General features: G+C 49.0%; 2 long non-coding RNA genes across 2 annotated transcripts in view; one reads left to right on the forward strand and one right to left on the reverse strand.

Moving 5' to 3' along the window:
• LOC146020048 (uncharacterized) overlaps positions 1-16048 on the reverse strand; it is a 54901-nt gene that overhangs the window by 18583 nt on the left and 20270 nt on the right. The window contains exon 2 of the long non-coding RNA XR_014450716.1: positions 15626-15732. This is a non-coding gene — a long non-coding RNA (uncharacterized LOC146020048). The remainder of the gene's footprint in view (positions 1-15625; positions 15733-16048) is intronic.
• On the forward strand, positions 7967-15774 carry LOC146020049 (uncharacterized). Its single transcript, XR_014450717.1, has 3 exons — positions 7967-8273; positions 9590-9744; positions 15584-15774. It is a non-coding gene; the product is annotated as an uncharacterized LOC146020049 (long non-coding RNA).

Genomic DNA, 16048 nt, shown 5'->3' on the forward strand with positions numbered 1-16048 from the left:
GAAAGACCTTCTATATATCTCCGCTTATATATCCTGAGCTGTTGTATCTCTGTGCATGAAGTGCCCTCACCCGTATGTCTGGTTTCGTAGACACTATGAATGTTCACTTGCACCAGTCCTTTCAGACAGACGTGGATCCGCAGCACCTGTAGCAGCGTAATTCAGCCAGAAAGCATGCGCTGGACCAAAAGATACGTCCTCAATGCCGGCTTCTGCTCAGCATGGACCCTCAATTCGCTGTATCGCTATATAATATGATGTACTGAGCACCCATATCGATCAGACTAAAACAGAGACGACACACCTGTCCATACATATATCAAATTATGTTGTGGACTAGCCGAATTATCAGTGTCCTAGCCGATTAGACAGCGTATTCTGGGCCTGCATAAATAGCAGTACGATCCAGAGTTATCTACAGGGTTAAATAAAGAAGCCACATGACCTGTTTTGTGACGATGGTACCGATGTATCAGGAGTTGCACGCTGTCAGATGGACAAGATACAGGCCCATTGTGTATTCTGGCCTCTCAGTGAATTCTAGATTTATGCACAGAGGTGAAGACTGTATTCGGATCCGATATGATTTCCCGGCGGTTGGGATCCCGGCGGTCGGAATCCCGACACTGGAATCCCGACCGCCGAAATCCCAACAAGGGGGGGACATGGATCGCCCCCCCTTGCGGGCTCGCTGCGCTCGCCACGCAGCGGGCCCGGTGCCTCGCTACGCTCGGCACGCTATTTTATTCTCCCTCTATGGGTGTCGTGGACACCCACGGAGGGAGAAAGTTTCGGGATTTCGGCGGTCGGGATTCCAGTGTCGGGATTCCGACCGCCGGGATCCTGACCGCCGGGAAATTAACCGCATCCCCAGTATTCATTTATACGACTTTGTCTAAAGCCGTGGTCACCAATCAGTTGCTCATGAGCTACCTATGCCCGCCCGCCTCTCTGTCACACTCCTCCACCTTGGAGAAGACAGATGCGAGGTCATATTTGACCTCTAGCGCCTGACAGGGAGCACAGTGCCGGGAGCGCTGATGACACATGGAGAAAGATGCAGCTTTTGGCAAACCTGCATCTTATTCCATGTAAACCCCTGGCAACGAGCATTAATCCCTGGCATATTGTGTCAGGGGCATTGCAGTGTGTGGCATATTGTGTCAGGGGCATTGCGGTGTGTAGTATATTGTGTCAGGGGCATTGTGGTGTGCGGTATGTTGTGTCAGGCATTGCAGTGTGCGGCATATTGTTAGGGGCATTGCAGTGTGTGGTATATTGTGTCAGGGGCATTGCAGTGTGTGGTATATTGTGTCTGGGGCATTGCGGTGTGTGGTATAATGCGTATTAAGCATTACAGTGTGTGGCATAATATGGCATTTTTTGGTTATTTGGCAGATTTTTTGTATTTATAACATTTTTGTAGCTCTTCAGGAGGTTTATTTTCTCTTGAGCAGCTCACACCCAGTTAAGGTTGAAGACCACTGGTCTAAACTCTATTTTAGTAATCAGCAGCTTAAGTCACTGCATCTGTACAGTGCAAGTGTGCAATGTTTTGCTGCAAATTAGTTTATAGCTGTCATGTTACAGGCTGTGTTTAGAAAATGGCCGGTAGGAGCTGACTGGTCAGAACTTTATCTCTCTCCAGAACATACTTCCTTCAGGTATTCCCCTAAACCCACTGAACAGTGGCCGGATATCCCCCATCAAGCTGCTTGCTAGCGATGTGGGCTGGATGGGAGATTATACCTCGGGTTCTTGGCTTTGGGCCTGATTCAGACATTCGCAGGGATGCGTATTTGCAACCCTGCCATTTATTGAGAGATCGCACATGTGCAAGGTACACACTGTGTATGCATGAGATCCCCCTGCGAACAATGTCAGTGATGGCATTTCATTGCTGGCTGTTTACAAGAGGATTGACAGCCGTCCGCCATTTTCTGGGAGCGGACCTGGCTATTGCAGGGAAGGACCTCTGATGTCAGCACTGGACCCCAAGACTCCAGTATTATCGCAGCCGCAATTGGCCTACAGTAAGCATCCGGCTGTACACACAGGATTGATTGCAAATGGATTTCCCCCTGTTCAGATGGCTGCAATCGTATTCCCAGCTGTGCAATGGGGCAGGTTTTCACTGTGGCGGGATTGCAGGCTCCGAAGACTCGCAACCTAGCACTCAGGTATGAATCGGGGCATGTCCAAAGTCTGGCCCGGGGGCCAATTGCGGCCCGTGCTGTCACTTAAAGTGGCCTGCAGCCTCCAGCCTGAAGCAGGCAGAGCAAGCAGAACCCCTGCTGCTACAATCGCATATCACCCAATCATATCACAGTGGTAGCTGTGTGCGGAGAAGGGGTGCAGCAAGGGGGAAGCTTGCTCCAGTAACATGTAGAGTGGAGGAGGGCGGCAGCGGGAGCCCAAGCATCTGTCTCCTGTCCTTGCAGTTCCTGCTTTGCCTCTCCATCCTCTGGCTCACACAAGGGGCCACTGAGACATACAGTCAATGGGGGCAGAGTGGGGGACATACAGTGCAGGAGGGGCAGGCTGGGGGACATAGTGAATGGAGGCAGAGTGGGGGACATACTGTAAATGGCAGTCATACAGTGAAGGAGGAGCAGGCTGGGGGACATACAGTGAATGGGGGCAGATTGGGGGACATACAGTGAAGGAGGGACAGGCTTGGGGACATACAGTGAATGGAGGCAGTGATGGACATTCGGAGAAGGGGGGCAGGCTGGGGGACAGAGTGGGTGACATGCAGTGAATGGGGGCAGATTGGGGGATAGAGTGGGTGCAGAGTGGGGGGACATGCAGTGAATGGGGGCAGGCTGGGGGGAATATACAGTGAAGGGGCAGGCTGGGGGACATAGAGTGAATGGAGGCAGAGTGGGGGGCCATTCTGATGTGATTAATGGTTCAAAGAATGTCAGGCTGAATGGTCGGCCCCCACACATTTTCACCTTACAAAATCTGGCCCTCATCGCAAAAAGTTTGGACACCCCTGGTCTAAGTATAGTAAGTATGGCCTCCCCCCGCACGATGATCATTTATTATTGTGTAGCAGAAAGTAAACACATAGATCCTTATTCCTGTTGACTGAATCATCCTACGGGGAAATACATATATTAAGAAATTACAGGAATCTTTAATAGGTTCTCAGTTACTGTAATCCCAGCACGAGACCTGAACGCGTTCCAACAGCTTCGGGATACCAAACAACAACCTGGCACGATGGGGTATCCGAAAAGAAAGTCAGCTGACTGGGACCAGTTTCTACCTGTGACATCATTATTCACTAATAGCCCAAAGCAGACACTTCACAGCCGGGAAGAGCAGACGTGGTGTCGCTCTACCAAACATGGGCATAGGAACGCAGGAGCAATGCATGATGGGAGGATGTCTTCTAGTGCTGTTCTATCTGTACGCTTGTATGCTGTCATTGCAGTCTGGTATCGGAGAAACAGCCAAAGCCCTAAAATAAAATACCTATCTCCTGAAACATGACCATAATCACCTCAAGCATGATGGTTCCTTCTCCACTTTCTCTTTCTAGAAGGTTTCATAGATATCCCTCGTAGTCATTTAATGTTAAATAGTTTAACAGAGGACCAGTAAGACAATTTGAGCTCAAGGAATGGGCAAGGTGGGCCCTTGACTAGGGATGGCCATCGTTGCAATTGCCATCGATGGTTGCCATCGATGGCAATTCTGCAACTGGCCATCGATAGTGCTAAACTATGCAATGGCTGACCATCAATATTTTTACATATCAATGGTCAGTCATTGTGTTTGATTGATTGGCCTGTGGGCCAATCAAAACACGGGCCGTGTCTTCACGGGTGTCGGGGGCGGAGCTATGCTTCGTGTCCCAGCACTTTGAAAAAACAAAACAAAAACATTGTTTTGCTGTTCCATCGATGGAGGGAAACATCTGGTTCGCCCCCATCGATGGCAAAAGTATTCGACATCGGCCATGAACCATTGATGATTTTGAATCATCGGTGGTCGATGGCCAACCCTACCCTTGACTATGGCCACCAGTAACTTAGTAGCAGAGAGGTTGTAATGCCAGGCACTTAGAATAGTATATCAAATAAAGTTAATAATATATCAAATGGTCATAATAAAATAAAGAATCTGTTGAGCGAGGTGAAATGCGTTAGTTACTGTTGGAGTCGGCCATTGTTAGATATCTAGATCCAACCACAGGCCCTTATTCAGATCTGATTGCAGTACAAATTTGTTTGTAAAATGGGCAAAACCATGTGCACTGCAGGTGGGGCAGATGTAACATGTACAGGGAGAGTTAGATTTGGGTGGGGTGTGTTGAAACTGAAATCTAAATTGCAGTGCAAAAATAATGCAGCCAGTATTTACCCTGCACAGAAACAAATAACACACAAATCTAACTCTCTCTGCACATGTTACATCTGCCCCACCTGCAGTGCACATGATTTTGCCCATTTTCCAAACAAATTTGTACTGCGATCAGATCTGAATAAAGGCCATAGTCCTCTGGGGAAATGGAATTATTGCTGTCACATCTGCTTCATACTACGGAAAACAAAGGGATATAGCTGGGGCCAAGCGCCTAGACCTTCTTAGGCTTCCAGTCAGGTGGCTACCTGTTTTAAGGTGGTCTTGGTGGAACCCCATGAACAACAGAGCCGGTGCAACCTGGTTATCGAAGAGTCCTCTGTAAGTCTGGACCAAAGATTATAGCTTATACTGTATATTGAAACTACAACTGCCCCACTGGCAACAACTAGCAATTGGCAATAGATACTGGGCCAGATTCTCTAAGCTGCAAAAGTGATAAAATGGAGAGTGATAAACAGCCAGCCAAGCAGCTCCTGCCTGACATTTTTCAAACACAGCCTGTGACAAAGAAACAATTATTGAGTGGATGCCTTATTTTTATTCTGTAATACATCTGTGATATAGACTTGGAACATGTCCCACAGTTTCATTGAATTGTGCCTTTGCCTTTAATACTGTTCTCAGACCGCATATGCCGTGTCACACCCGGGATTAGGACACGGGTCCCGTCCTCAGAGCGACACAGCATATGCAGTCTGAAAGCTCAGACACCAACCCGGTTCATTTCCGTGACGGTGACGTCACATGAGGCGGAGCTGAGTGGCGGCGCATCACCTGGGGCTGACAGTGCTGCCTCCTCCATACTGTGAACGGGACCCGGGTCGCTCGACCCAGGCATCCGATCACACTGCACTTGACACGGGTAAGAGCCGTGTTCAACCCTGGTCATTACGAGGGTTGAAGTCCCGTGTCGCTAGGACACGGCAATAACCCGGGTCTAGAGTGCGGTCTGAAAGCGATATAACTCTACTCGTGCAGGTCCTTATTCTAAATATTCCTTCCACCAGTAACATTGGCTGATGTTTTATACATTTTTCATGCACAATAAGGTAAGAGGTGTCTAATCATCTTACAGAGGAGCAGGGTGGAACCAGTTCCATCACCCGCAATAGTAGGTGGAACTAGTTCCACCTCCACCGCAGCACTACACTGTAATTTTAACCAAAATCCTGTCCCAGCAGCTTCTGCTGTAGAGACACAGAGAATGGATTGGATTGGATGGATATGGGCAGTGATCCTTTGTAGCAACAGATGCAGAGATGTGTATAAGGGGCACTACTCTGATCATCATGTGTATAAGGGGTACTACTGCTGTGGGCATTATGTGTATAAGGAGCACTAATGTGGGCATTACGTGTAAAGGGCACTACTGCCATGGTATTTGTGTATAAGGGACACTATTGTGTGGCATAACATGTATAAGGGGCACTACTATGTGGTAAAATATGAATAAGTGGCACTACATGCTGTGTAATGTCAATAAGATTGTGCTACTGGGTTTCATAATTTGAATTGGTATTTACTATTGTCCTAATATGCCCCCTTTCTTTTGAGACCACTGTGTCTTTATAAAGTATGGGAAGCAGGACACAAATTTATATTTTGCAGGGGGTTGCTGAAAACCCTAACAATGGGGGAGATGAGGGTCAGGTGGCAGGGTAAATGAGTTCCGCCACCTCTCCAGGACCACTTTACTGCAGAGGTACATTCATTTAAAATGGACCAGAAGTTTTTCCCTTAGTTTAAATGCAAAGGTAAAGAACACGGGTGCCGGACGGTGTCCCGACAGTCATTTACCCGACGTCGGGATCCCGACTGTTAAAACACCAACAGTGTTCCCGACGGCCACCAGCTATTCTCCCTCATGGGGGTCCTCAACCCCCAGAGGGGGAGAATAGAATAGGCCCGCAGCGTGGCGAGTGCAGCGAGCCCGCATGGGGCTTTGTTGCGCTCACCATGCTTTCTGAGTCCGGCCAGTCGGGATCCCGACGTCGAGCTAATGACTGTCGGGATCTCGACTGTCGGAACCCTATACCAAACCCAAAGAACACCTTCACCCAATTTTCAGAGCCTCAACAAATGTGAGGCATGGAACTTATTGTGTGTGCCCATAGTTCCTCCAGCACAGACTTGTTGAGTTTGGAAAATCATGTGATTACAAGATGAGAGACCTGATACTGTTGATAGAACAGTTTATAAGAATTCTGTTTAATGCAAATACATATAGACGTCTCTGCTATATTGACCCTGATTCTAGTCGACTCATTTGGATCAAGAGACTCCCCTATCATGAGATCCTTATTATTCTGTGTATGTACAGTATGAGCAGGGAGCAATAGCTAATCAGGATTAACCCTCAGGTATACATTTTGCACAATCATAAGGCTAGTAATTTGGTGGAATGGGGTGGAGCTCAGGGAACAGGAGTCGTCAGCAGGGACTCCTGAGCAGCTACAACAAATCACAATGATTACAGCAAATATCTGTCCTTCCTAGAGGCACCTTTTGCAGAATCTGAATAATCCGGGAGATTCGGAGTACAATGCAGAGCAGCAGGAAATTTATGGGAAAAACAGGAGTCTCCTGCAGGAGGGGTGGCAACTATGCTGTACGTGATAATGTGCATTACTGAGGGTTCTGTCTGGCAGGGCCGCCGATAGGGGGGTGCCGTGGGTACAGCTGTCCCAGGCCCCAGCCACTGCACCCACACAAAGCCTCTCCCACCCGGCGGCCTCCCAGCCAGGCACGTACAATACACAGTGTAGCCTGCAGAGCGCCGAGCTTGGATACAGAGGGGCTCGGCGCTCTGCAGGCTGCACTGTGCGCTCCTGACCGTCCATGAAGGAGGAAGATGCCACGCTGCCGCTGCTGGTTGCTGCTGGTAAGTAATGGTAATTGGGGGGGGGGTTAGGGGAAGATGGGGTGCATGCATGTGGGCGCTCGCGGGGGTGGATGGGCCGCTCGAGGCCTGGGGGTCCGGACTGAAGGTCAGTCCCGGGCCCCAACATTTCTAGTGGCGGCCTGCTCTCTGGTTCTGTATCCTGACTGGATCTCCTGCCCATCTTGGGATACCAGGAGGTCACCCACTACAGGAAGTGTGTTAGATATGTATTTAATATTCAGTGGCTGATCTAATAACCCTAGGTGCTTAATTAATGAAGGCCATCTTTTTGCTCGCCACGCCCAGGTAAGTATTTGAATTAGGCCCCGCATGCGGCAGCGGCAGTAGATAGTCATTTTTATTCTGACACTTTCAGCAGAAAGAAAGAGAAATAATCTGCGGCTTGGTGGCCGTGTCGTACTATTGGATTAGACGGGGCTAACGGCGTAATGGCTTGTCGGCCTAAAGGCTTTCATCATGCCGGTCCCATCCGGGCCATCCCGCGGAATAACTGCTCATCAGCGCCTCTTCTCTGTAGTCTGGAATATTTCTCCAGAAAGCCCTAGAGCTGTGATACACCCGTGGCGATATTAATCCGATGTATTACCCAGAGGCGTAGGGAGGGCGGAGCCACCGGAGCACATGCTCCGGGCGCAGTTGGGGCGCAGGGCGCCCTCCCCCCCCCCCCCCCCCCTCCGTAAATGAGAGTCCTGCTGCCCTACACACGCAGGGCAGCCTGCGTCAGCGTGGGCAGAGTGAACATTGCAGCCGGCCACCGCGCTGGCCGAGCTGCTGTGCGGCGCTGAGAGGAAGTCACTCTGTGTGGAGGAGCAGAGACCAGAGCTGGCAGCTCTCTCTGCTTCCCGGAGGCTGGCCCCGCCCACCACACACAGAGCAGCAGGCTCAGTCTGTGTGCATCAGGCCAGCTCTCCGTGTTCCTCTGCCTGCGGTCAGCTGCCCCCTCCACCGCACTGCCAGGTGTCTGCCTCCCTGGAAGGAGCATCAACACTGCCAGGTGAGGATTTAATGGGGGAAAGGGGCTGTGTATAATGTAATACAGTGAAGTGTGTGTACTGTCTGTAATAAGGGAAGGGGGGGGGGGGGGGAGGGGGGGAGCTAATGTGCACATAATGTAATATAATGGTGTTTGTACTGGATGTAATATGGGGTGGGGGACTGTAATGTAATCATGCATGCACTGGCTGTATTATGGGGTGGATGTAGGTTTTGGTCTAAAACCAAGTGGGCTAAAAGACCTGTATTGTGACAGGGGAGGAGAGGGGGAGGAGTAAGGTACAGAGAAGGGACCCAAATGGACCTTTGCAGCAGCTTCTATTACAGCGTCTTATATAGCGCAGCAGATTCTGTTACAGTGTCTTATACAGCGCAGCAGATTCCGTTACAGTGTCTTATATAGCGCAGCAGATTCCGTTACAGTGTGTTATATAGAGCAGCAGATTCCGTTACAGTCTCTTATATAGCGCAGCAGATTCCGTTACAGTCTCTTATATAGCGCAGCAGATTCCGTTACAGGGTCTTATATAGCGCAGCACATTCCGTTACAGTGTCTTATATAGCGCAGCAGATTATGTTACAGGGTCTTATATATCGCAGCACATTCCGTTACAGTGTCTTATATAGCGCAGCAGATTCCATTACAGCGTCTTATAAAGTGCAGCAGATTCCATTACAGCGTCTTACATAGCGCAGCAGATTCCATTACAGCGTCTTACATAGCGCAGCAGATTTCGTAACAGCGTCTTATATAGCGCAGCAGATTCCGTTACAGCGTCTTATATAGCGCAGCAGATTCCGTTACAGCATCTTATATAGCGCAGCAGATTCTGCCACAGCGTCTTATATAGCGCAGCAGATTCTGCCACAGCCTCATATATTTCAAATGTAACATGCCAACACATGTTAGCCACGCCCCCAATTCATTACCGGGGGGGGTCGCGAAATATGACCTTGCTCCGGGCACCGTGGCACCTAGCTACACCGCTGGTATTACCTGACAGGTAACTGGGTTTGCCCTGGGACCGATGTGTATCAGACATTGCACATTCCAGACGTGCCATCATCTCTCTGTTATTTATGTCGTTACAGGGAAGCTTGGTGTGGCTTATGGGTAGTATTTCGCCCGTGGAAGGAGATGACAATGCATTTATTGTCAGAGATTAATTAAAGAAATTGCCAGAACTTCTGGGCATAAGACAGCGCTGCTGTGAAGGGCTGGGATCCCAGCCAGGAAGGGAAGGTGTGATGTTGTCCCAGCCATTGCTGCCTCCTTCCTAATAATATAAGCATATAATGAGGTCATTTATTTTTTAGATTCATGTCCTGCTGTCACCTTGAGGAAGAGCTTGTAACCAGTAAGGGGGAACTGGTTCCTTCCAGCTACAAACCTGAAACTTTTGCACGCGTTACTGAAGAGATCAAAGCCTTCAGCTGTAGTTCTGCACCCAATGTGAACTGTAACATGTTATGTAAGTCCAAATTGAACCCTGTGCTCTCTTTACACAGTGCCCATCCAGGGCCGGTGCAAGGGGTGGGGGTGCCCCGAGGGAGGGGGGGGTGGGGTGGTACCTGTGTCAAAAAATTGCTGCCCCGGCGTCCCTGCAGTGCTGGGGCGGTTAGGGGTGTCCGTGCCGTAGGGGTACCTGCGGCGCCGTCATGTGTATAAAGCTGGCTGCGGCCGGCGGGGTCCCTGTAGTGAATAGCAAATAACTAGCGCTTCCCGCGCCGCCGCGCGCATAGCGCTAGTTATTTGCTATTCACTACAGGGACCCCGCCGGTCGCAGACAGCTTTATACACATGACGGCGCCGCAGGTACCCCTACGGCACGGACACCCCTGACCGCCCCAGCACTGCAGGGACGCCAGGGCAGCAATTTTTTTACACAGTTCTCTGGGGGTGAGGGTCGAACTACCGCCCTCCAGGTGCCGGCGCCCTAGGCAAATGCCTAGAGCTGCCTAGTGGTGGCGCCGGCCCTGTGCCCATCACATAGTACCCATTACACAGCACCTGTCGCACAGTGCCCATCGCATAAGGCCTATAACACAGGACCCTGTGGCACAGTGATTATCACACTGTGCCCTTCTACATAGTAACTATAACACAGTGCCCATTACACAGCACCCGTCGCACAGTGCCCATCGCATAAGGCCTATAACACAGCACCCTGTGGCACAGCAATTATCACACTGTGCCCTTCTACATAGTAACTATCACACAGTGCCCGTCACACAGTGCCCATAACACAGCACCCGTCGCACAGTGCCATAGCTGCCTACCATCCTGCATTCAGCAGGAGACTCCCTGAAATAGCAGCAATCTCCTTCTCTCCTTCATTAGTCTAGCAATCTCCCTCATGCCACCCAGCCCACATTACACTGTTACACCATAGTTACCTCCCCTCTTGCTTTCTGCAGGAGACTCCCTGACATAGCAGCAATCTCCCTCTCTCCCTCATTAGGCTAGCAATCTCCCTCATGTCACCTAGCTTACATTACGCTGTCAATTGTTTGGGGAAAAAAGGAATAAGAGATAGATACATTTACATTGAATCATCAGCACCATTTCCCAGCACATTACCAAGTATAGTAGCTCTTACTAACTGCTTTGGGGCTCATCTACATTTGGATATAAGTCATTATAAAAGATCCTCTCAGATGTAACAGTAAGCACCCACGCTTCTAGATGCCGCGTTCACAATCTCTTTTCACAATCTCTCCATATATGGAACTAGAAACGCCCTTTGGGTGGAGCATGACACGCCCTCTCAATGGGGTGCTGTGCCACATTTTATTACCAACTATAATCTCCTTAAAACTAGTTTTCAAAAGTAGGCAAGTATGCACAGTGCCCATCTCATAATGCCTATAACACAAAATCCTTCACACAGTGCCTATAACACTGTGCCCTTCTACATACAGTAGTAACTATCACACAGTGCCCATAACACAGCACCAAATGCACAGTGTCCATAACACAGTTCCTATCAAATAATGCCCTTCACACAGTACCCATAACATAGCGCTGATCACACTGTGCTCTTCTACATAGTTACTGTCACACAGAGCCCATCACACAGCACCTATCACATAGTTCCCCTTAACACAGCACCCTGTGCACATTGCCCGTCATACAGTTCCCCACACTGCACTTCCACTTAGCAACTGTCTCAGAGGGCATTATTTTAGTTCACTCTGCCCCCCTGCAGTGCACATGATTTTGTCCGTCTATGAAGGATTTTGTCAGAAAGAGTGAACTAGAATAACCCCCACAGTGCGAATCACACAGTGCGAATCACACTGCACGAATCACACGGCGCGAATCACACGGCGTGAATCACACCGTGTGAATAACCCTGTGCCATAAACACAGCGCTCATAACATAGTTCCCATAATATAGCACCCAACACATGAGGCCCATCACACTGTGCCCTTCTACACAAAGTGCCCATCACAATGTGCCACAAATAGAGTGGCTAGAATACAGCATCTATCGCACATTGCCCATTACACAGGACTCCTTACACAGTGCATTTTACACTGCCCATTACACTGCACCATTCTGACACTGCACATATATCCATTAAAATTAGCTGATTAGGTGAAACCTATAACAATTATGAAAAAAAATTGCTTTGTTTTTAAAAAGGAATATTTGCTGCAGTGTTCCAATGCGTAATCTGAGATTGATTAATTGCCTGGAGTTGTACTGGTAGTTACACATAGACAATGAGCCTGACATACAGTAAATCTCTGAGCACTTCCCCCAGTATGTTCGGCCCAGGCAGCTTCAACATTTCCATGAGGCCGTTCCCATGTTACATGTATTCCTTGTGGGTTGATAATGGCCGTATTGTACAAAACGTGGATCTGTGCTGTCCATGGTGCTGAGGGGATCTGAGGCCATGCAGCTAGCGCTGTAGACTAAGGGCCGGATTCTGGTTCACTCGCAAAAGCAAATTCTCTCTCTAATGGACAAAACCATGCTGCATGGTTGAGTTAGATTTGGGTGGGGTTTGTATTTCAAACTGATATCTACATTGCAGTGTAAAAAATAAAGCAGCCAGTATTTACCCTGCACAGAAACAAAACAACGCCCCCAAATCTAACTCTCTGCACATGAATCACAAACCTATGGGTCTAGTTCAGACCGGATCACATGGCTGCGAACTCATGTCAACCTTTTGACTGTCAACCTTAACATTGTCAACCTAATGCTTGTGTTGACCTCCCAACCCAGTCGACCATTTCCAAACATGACTTCACCGGCTGAAGCATTTTCTGGGAATTCTTGGATTTGTTTTCTTGTTCCAGTAAAAAGAAAATACTTTCCATTTCCTTATATGGCACAAGAGTGTGTGCACCCTGCAGTACAGGGAACACCCTCACCAGGAACAGGACATTAGGGTGGGGCTCGCTGTGCCCTGAGCTTACAGGAAAAATGCAGTGTCGCCGAGAGAGGAGAGGGGGCACTAATTATCCTCTCCCAGGTCTGATGGAGGGGCCCCTGTTACCTGGCAGCTGCCTGCTGGACTGCAGTGTGGGCAGGGAGATGCCTAAGGTCCTAGTTTTTCTGCATTTTCTTATGGATACATGACCACACCCACTGGCGTAACCACCGTGTGGCAGCCCCCGCCACTGCTTGGAGGAGCAGCGTCGGCATAGTCTGTGGTGGGCGCCAGCGTCTGTCAGGGACAGGCAGTGTCATTGCGCTGCGCTGAGCGCTCTGCTCGGGTTCCCTGAGATTGACAGCCGCTGGAACCATATAGAAGTAGAGGACAGCAGAGCGACGGCTCAGCTGTCCAATCGTGTTTGATATAGCAGCCTGCGGCTCAGTGACTGGCTGAGCACGCAGGCTGCAGGGAATAGCAGAAACCAGCTCTGGAGGTCAGTGGTGCACTGTGTGGCATGCCGTGCGCTGAATTAGACTACACAGCATGCAGAAACACAGAACACTCCAGGCTGTGCACACATCCCCAGCTCTGCTCTTTCTATTCTCCTCCTCCGTGTACTTGCTTACTCCAACCCTCCTCATAGCGATGCGGCCGGCCAGCTGTCAGTCTGTTCAGGTCAGCGGCAGGGATCTTCAGATAGATATGGTGGTCCTGGTCCTCAGTAAGTGATTTACAACCCTGGTCATCGCCCTCAGGCCACAGGCATGAAAGCCTCCTTAAGCCGACAGGAGGTAAGCAGATAGTAAAGTGGTTTCTGCTGTAGCAGAATCACACTCTCAATTTACACTTGTTAGTGACCATTAAAAATCCCACAGTTACATTTCAATTGGTGTACAGCAGACATGTCCAACCTGCTGCCCTCCAGATGTGCTAAAACTACACATCCCAGCATGCATTGCCACAATTTGGCTATTAGGGAATGCTAGAATGATGGCAATGCATGCTGGGATGTGTAGTTTTAGCACATCTGGAGGGCCGCAGGTTGGACATGCCTGGTGTACAGTGTTCTCCCCAGTGCTGTTTTTTCGCGCGTTCAACCCGGCATCCCAGTCGGCACTCAGGTCCACGGCTATTTCAAAACGCATGCTGGCTCAGTCACAACTTAGCCAATCAAGAGATGCAGTGGTGGCTCCGGATTGGCTGTCATACCGTGAGTTCTGATTGGCCTGTGAGCATGCGCAAGTTTTGAAATAGCTGCTGACCTGCCAGGTGGGTTGTGCACTGCACTGCCTGGCTCCTTCACCGTTGCAGTGAGGGGGAGGGGTAATCCCCCTGGCATCAGGCGTGCAACCCCTGGCATCAAGTATGCAATCCGAAGAAATGAGCATGTAGGTAAGCAGCCCTTATGTGGCATATTGTGTAATGGGCATTGCAGTGTGTGGCATATGTAATGGGCATTGTGTTGTCTGGCATATTGTGTAGTGGGTATTGCGGTGTGTGGCATAATGTTTAATAGGCATTACGGTGTGTCACATATTGGGCCTTATTCTAGTTCACTCTTAGAGGCAAATTCCTTCTTAGCTGGACAAAACCATGTGCACTGCAGGGGGGCAGATGTAACATGTGCAGAGAGAATTAGATTTGGGTGAGTTATTTTGTTTCTGTGCAGGGAAAATACTGACTGCTTTATTTCTACACTGCAATATAGATCTCAATTTGAAAACCCCACCCAAATCTAATTCTCTCTGCACAAGTTACATCTGCCCCACCTGCAGTGCACATGGTTTTGTCCAGCTAAGAAGCAATTTGCCTCTAAGAGTGAACTAGAATAAGGTCCATTGTGTAATGGTCATTGCGATGTGTGGCATGTGTAATGGACATTACGGTGTGTGGCATAATGCTTAAGGGACATTACGATGGGTGACCTATTGTTAATGGGCATTGCAGTGTGCAGCATTTTTGTAAAGGGCATTAACCCTTGAAGCGAGGCTGCACATACTTTATTGAAATGTGCGCATTCTTTACTTTGAAAATATCTAATGGTGGGGCACATTTTTACTGTTAAAACTGGGAGCCATATTGTCGAGAAACAAGAATGGGGGGGGGGGGGGCGCAGGAAACTTTTTGGCTTGGGGGAGCAAATTTTATAGTTACGCCACTGACCACACCTCCCATAATTAAGCCACACCCCTGAAAAGTACCTGGGCCCGGACAGGCTCTCTACTGCCCTGGCTACGTGACTGAACTTGACTCTTATATATACATAACATGGCTGGAAAAGAGTGCCACCACGCCAATACTGTATATAACACTGTGACCGAGGGCAAACAGGGCTTTACCTCAGCAATGGCCTCCCCAGAATCTCCTCGCCATGCTGAGAGCGGATGTGTGCGCTTAATAATCCGTTCTCAAGCGCCCGCACGGAGGAAAAATCATTTGATGGTTGCTTAATATCGAATGACTTTTCCTCAGTTCGCAGCAGAAAGGAAGCCCAGGACTGACTTTTCTGCTGTACACTGATGGCTGAATTGGAGGCGGGCGCTGATGTCATGTGATGTCATCTGTCCAACCCGAGCAGGCAGGGGAACACCTGCATTCCCTGGAGCCCGCCAAGTGTTTCTAGGGGCCAGTCCACCCCGGAGCACCTCCTTCCTGTCAATCAGGCAGCAAGGGCCCCGGCGAATGGAAATTTTGCCAAAGGAGCTCGCTGCGGCGGTCTGCACATGTGTGCGCAGTCCATCGCCATGGGGCCTTATTCGAAGAGACAGGCAATCAGTGCCTATACTTATATAGAATACTCAATAGTTTAAAAGTTCCTGCTAGTGGACTACAGATAATCACCACAATAATACATTTGTATATAATTAATATATACCATACTATACCAGCTGGTCAAAACCTTGCATCTATTAACAGGGACTTTGGAAAACTGTCACTGAAAGCCTATGAGGACATTACCTGGAGTACACCGCAATGCTCCATGGGAAAAAGTGGACTAATACTAACTCCATTCGGCATTGGCCCTTCTTCGTCTGACTGACTTCGGTGCGTTCTCTTTCCATCACCTGTGTCAATAATGTAGGATAAATTAACCTATAAAATATAGATGTGTAAATAAACATTGCTTGAGCAAAATTACTTTTCATTGGCTCGTTATAAATGCAGGCTACAGTATATACACTTTTGTCTGGTGCCAAGTCTAATGCAGGTTCCAGTTATTTCTACTTCACCTCACAGAGGGCCAGATGTACTAAGCTTGAAAAGTGATACAATGGAGAGTGATAAACAACCAACCAATCAGCTCCTGTCTGACATTTATCAAACACAGTCTGTGAATTGTCAGACAGGAGCTGATTGGCTGGCTGTTTATCACTCTCCATT

The sequence above is a fragment of the Crinia signifera genome, chromosome 7 (genome assembly GCF_055691185.1).
Source record: "Crinia signifera chromosome 7, ASM5569118v1, whole genome shotgun sequence".
In the NCBI taxonomy this organism is placed as follows: domain Eukaryota; kingdom Metazoa; phylum Chordata; class Amphibia; order Anura; family Myobatrachidae; genus Crinia; species Crinia signifera.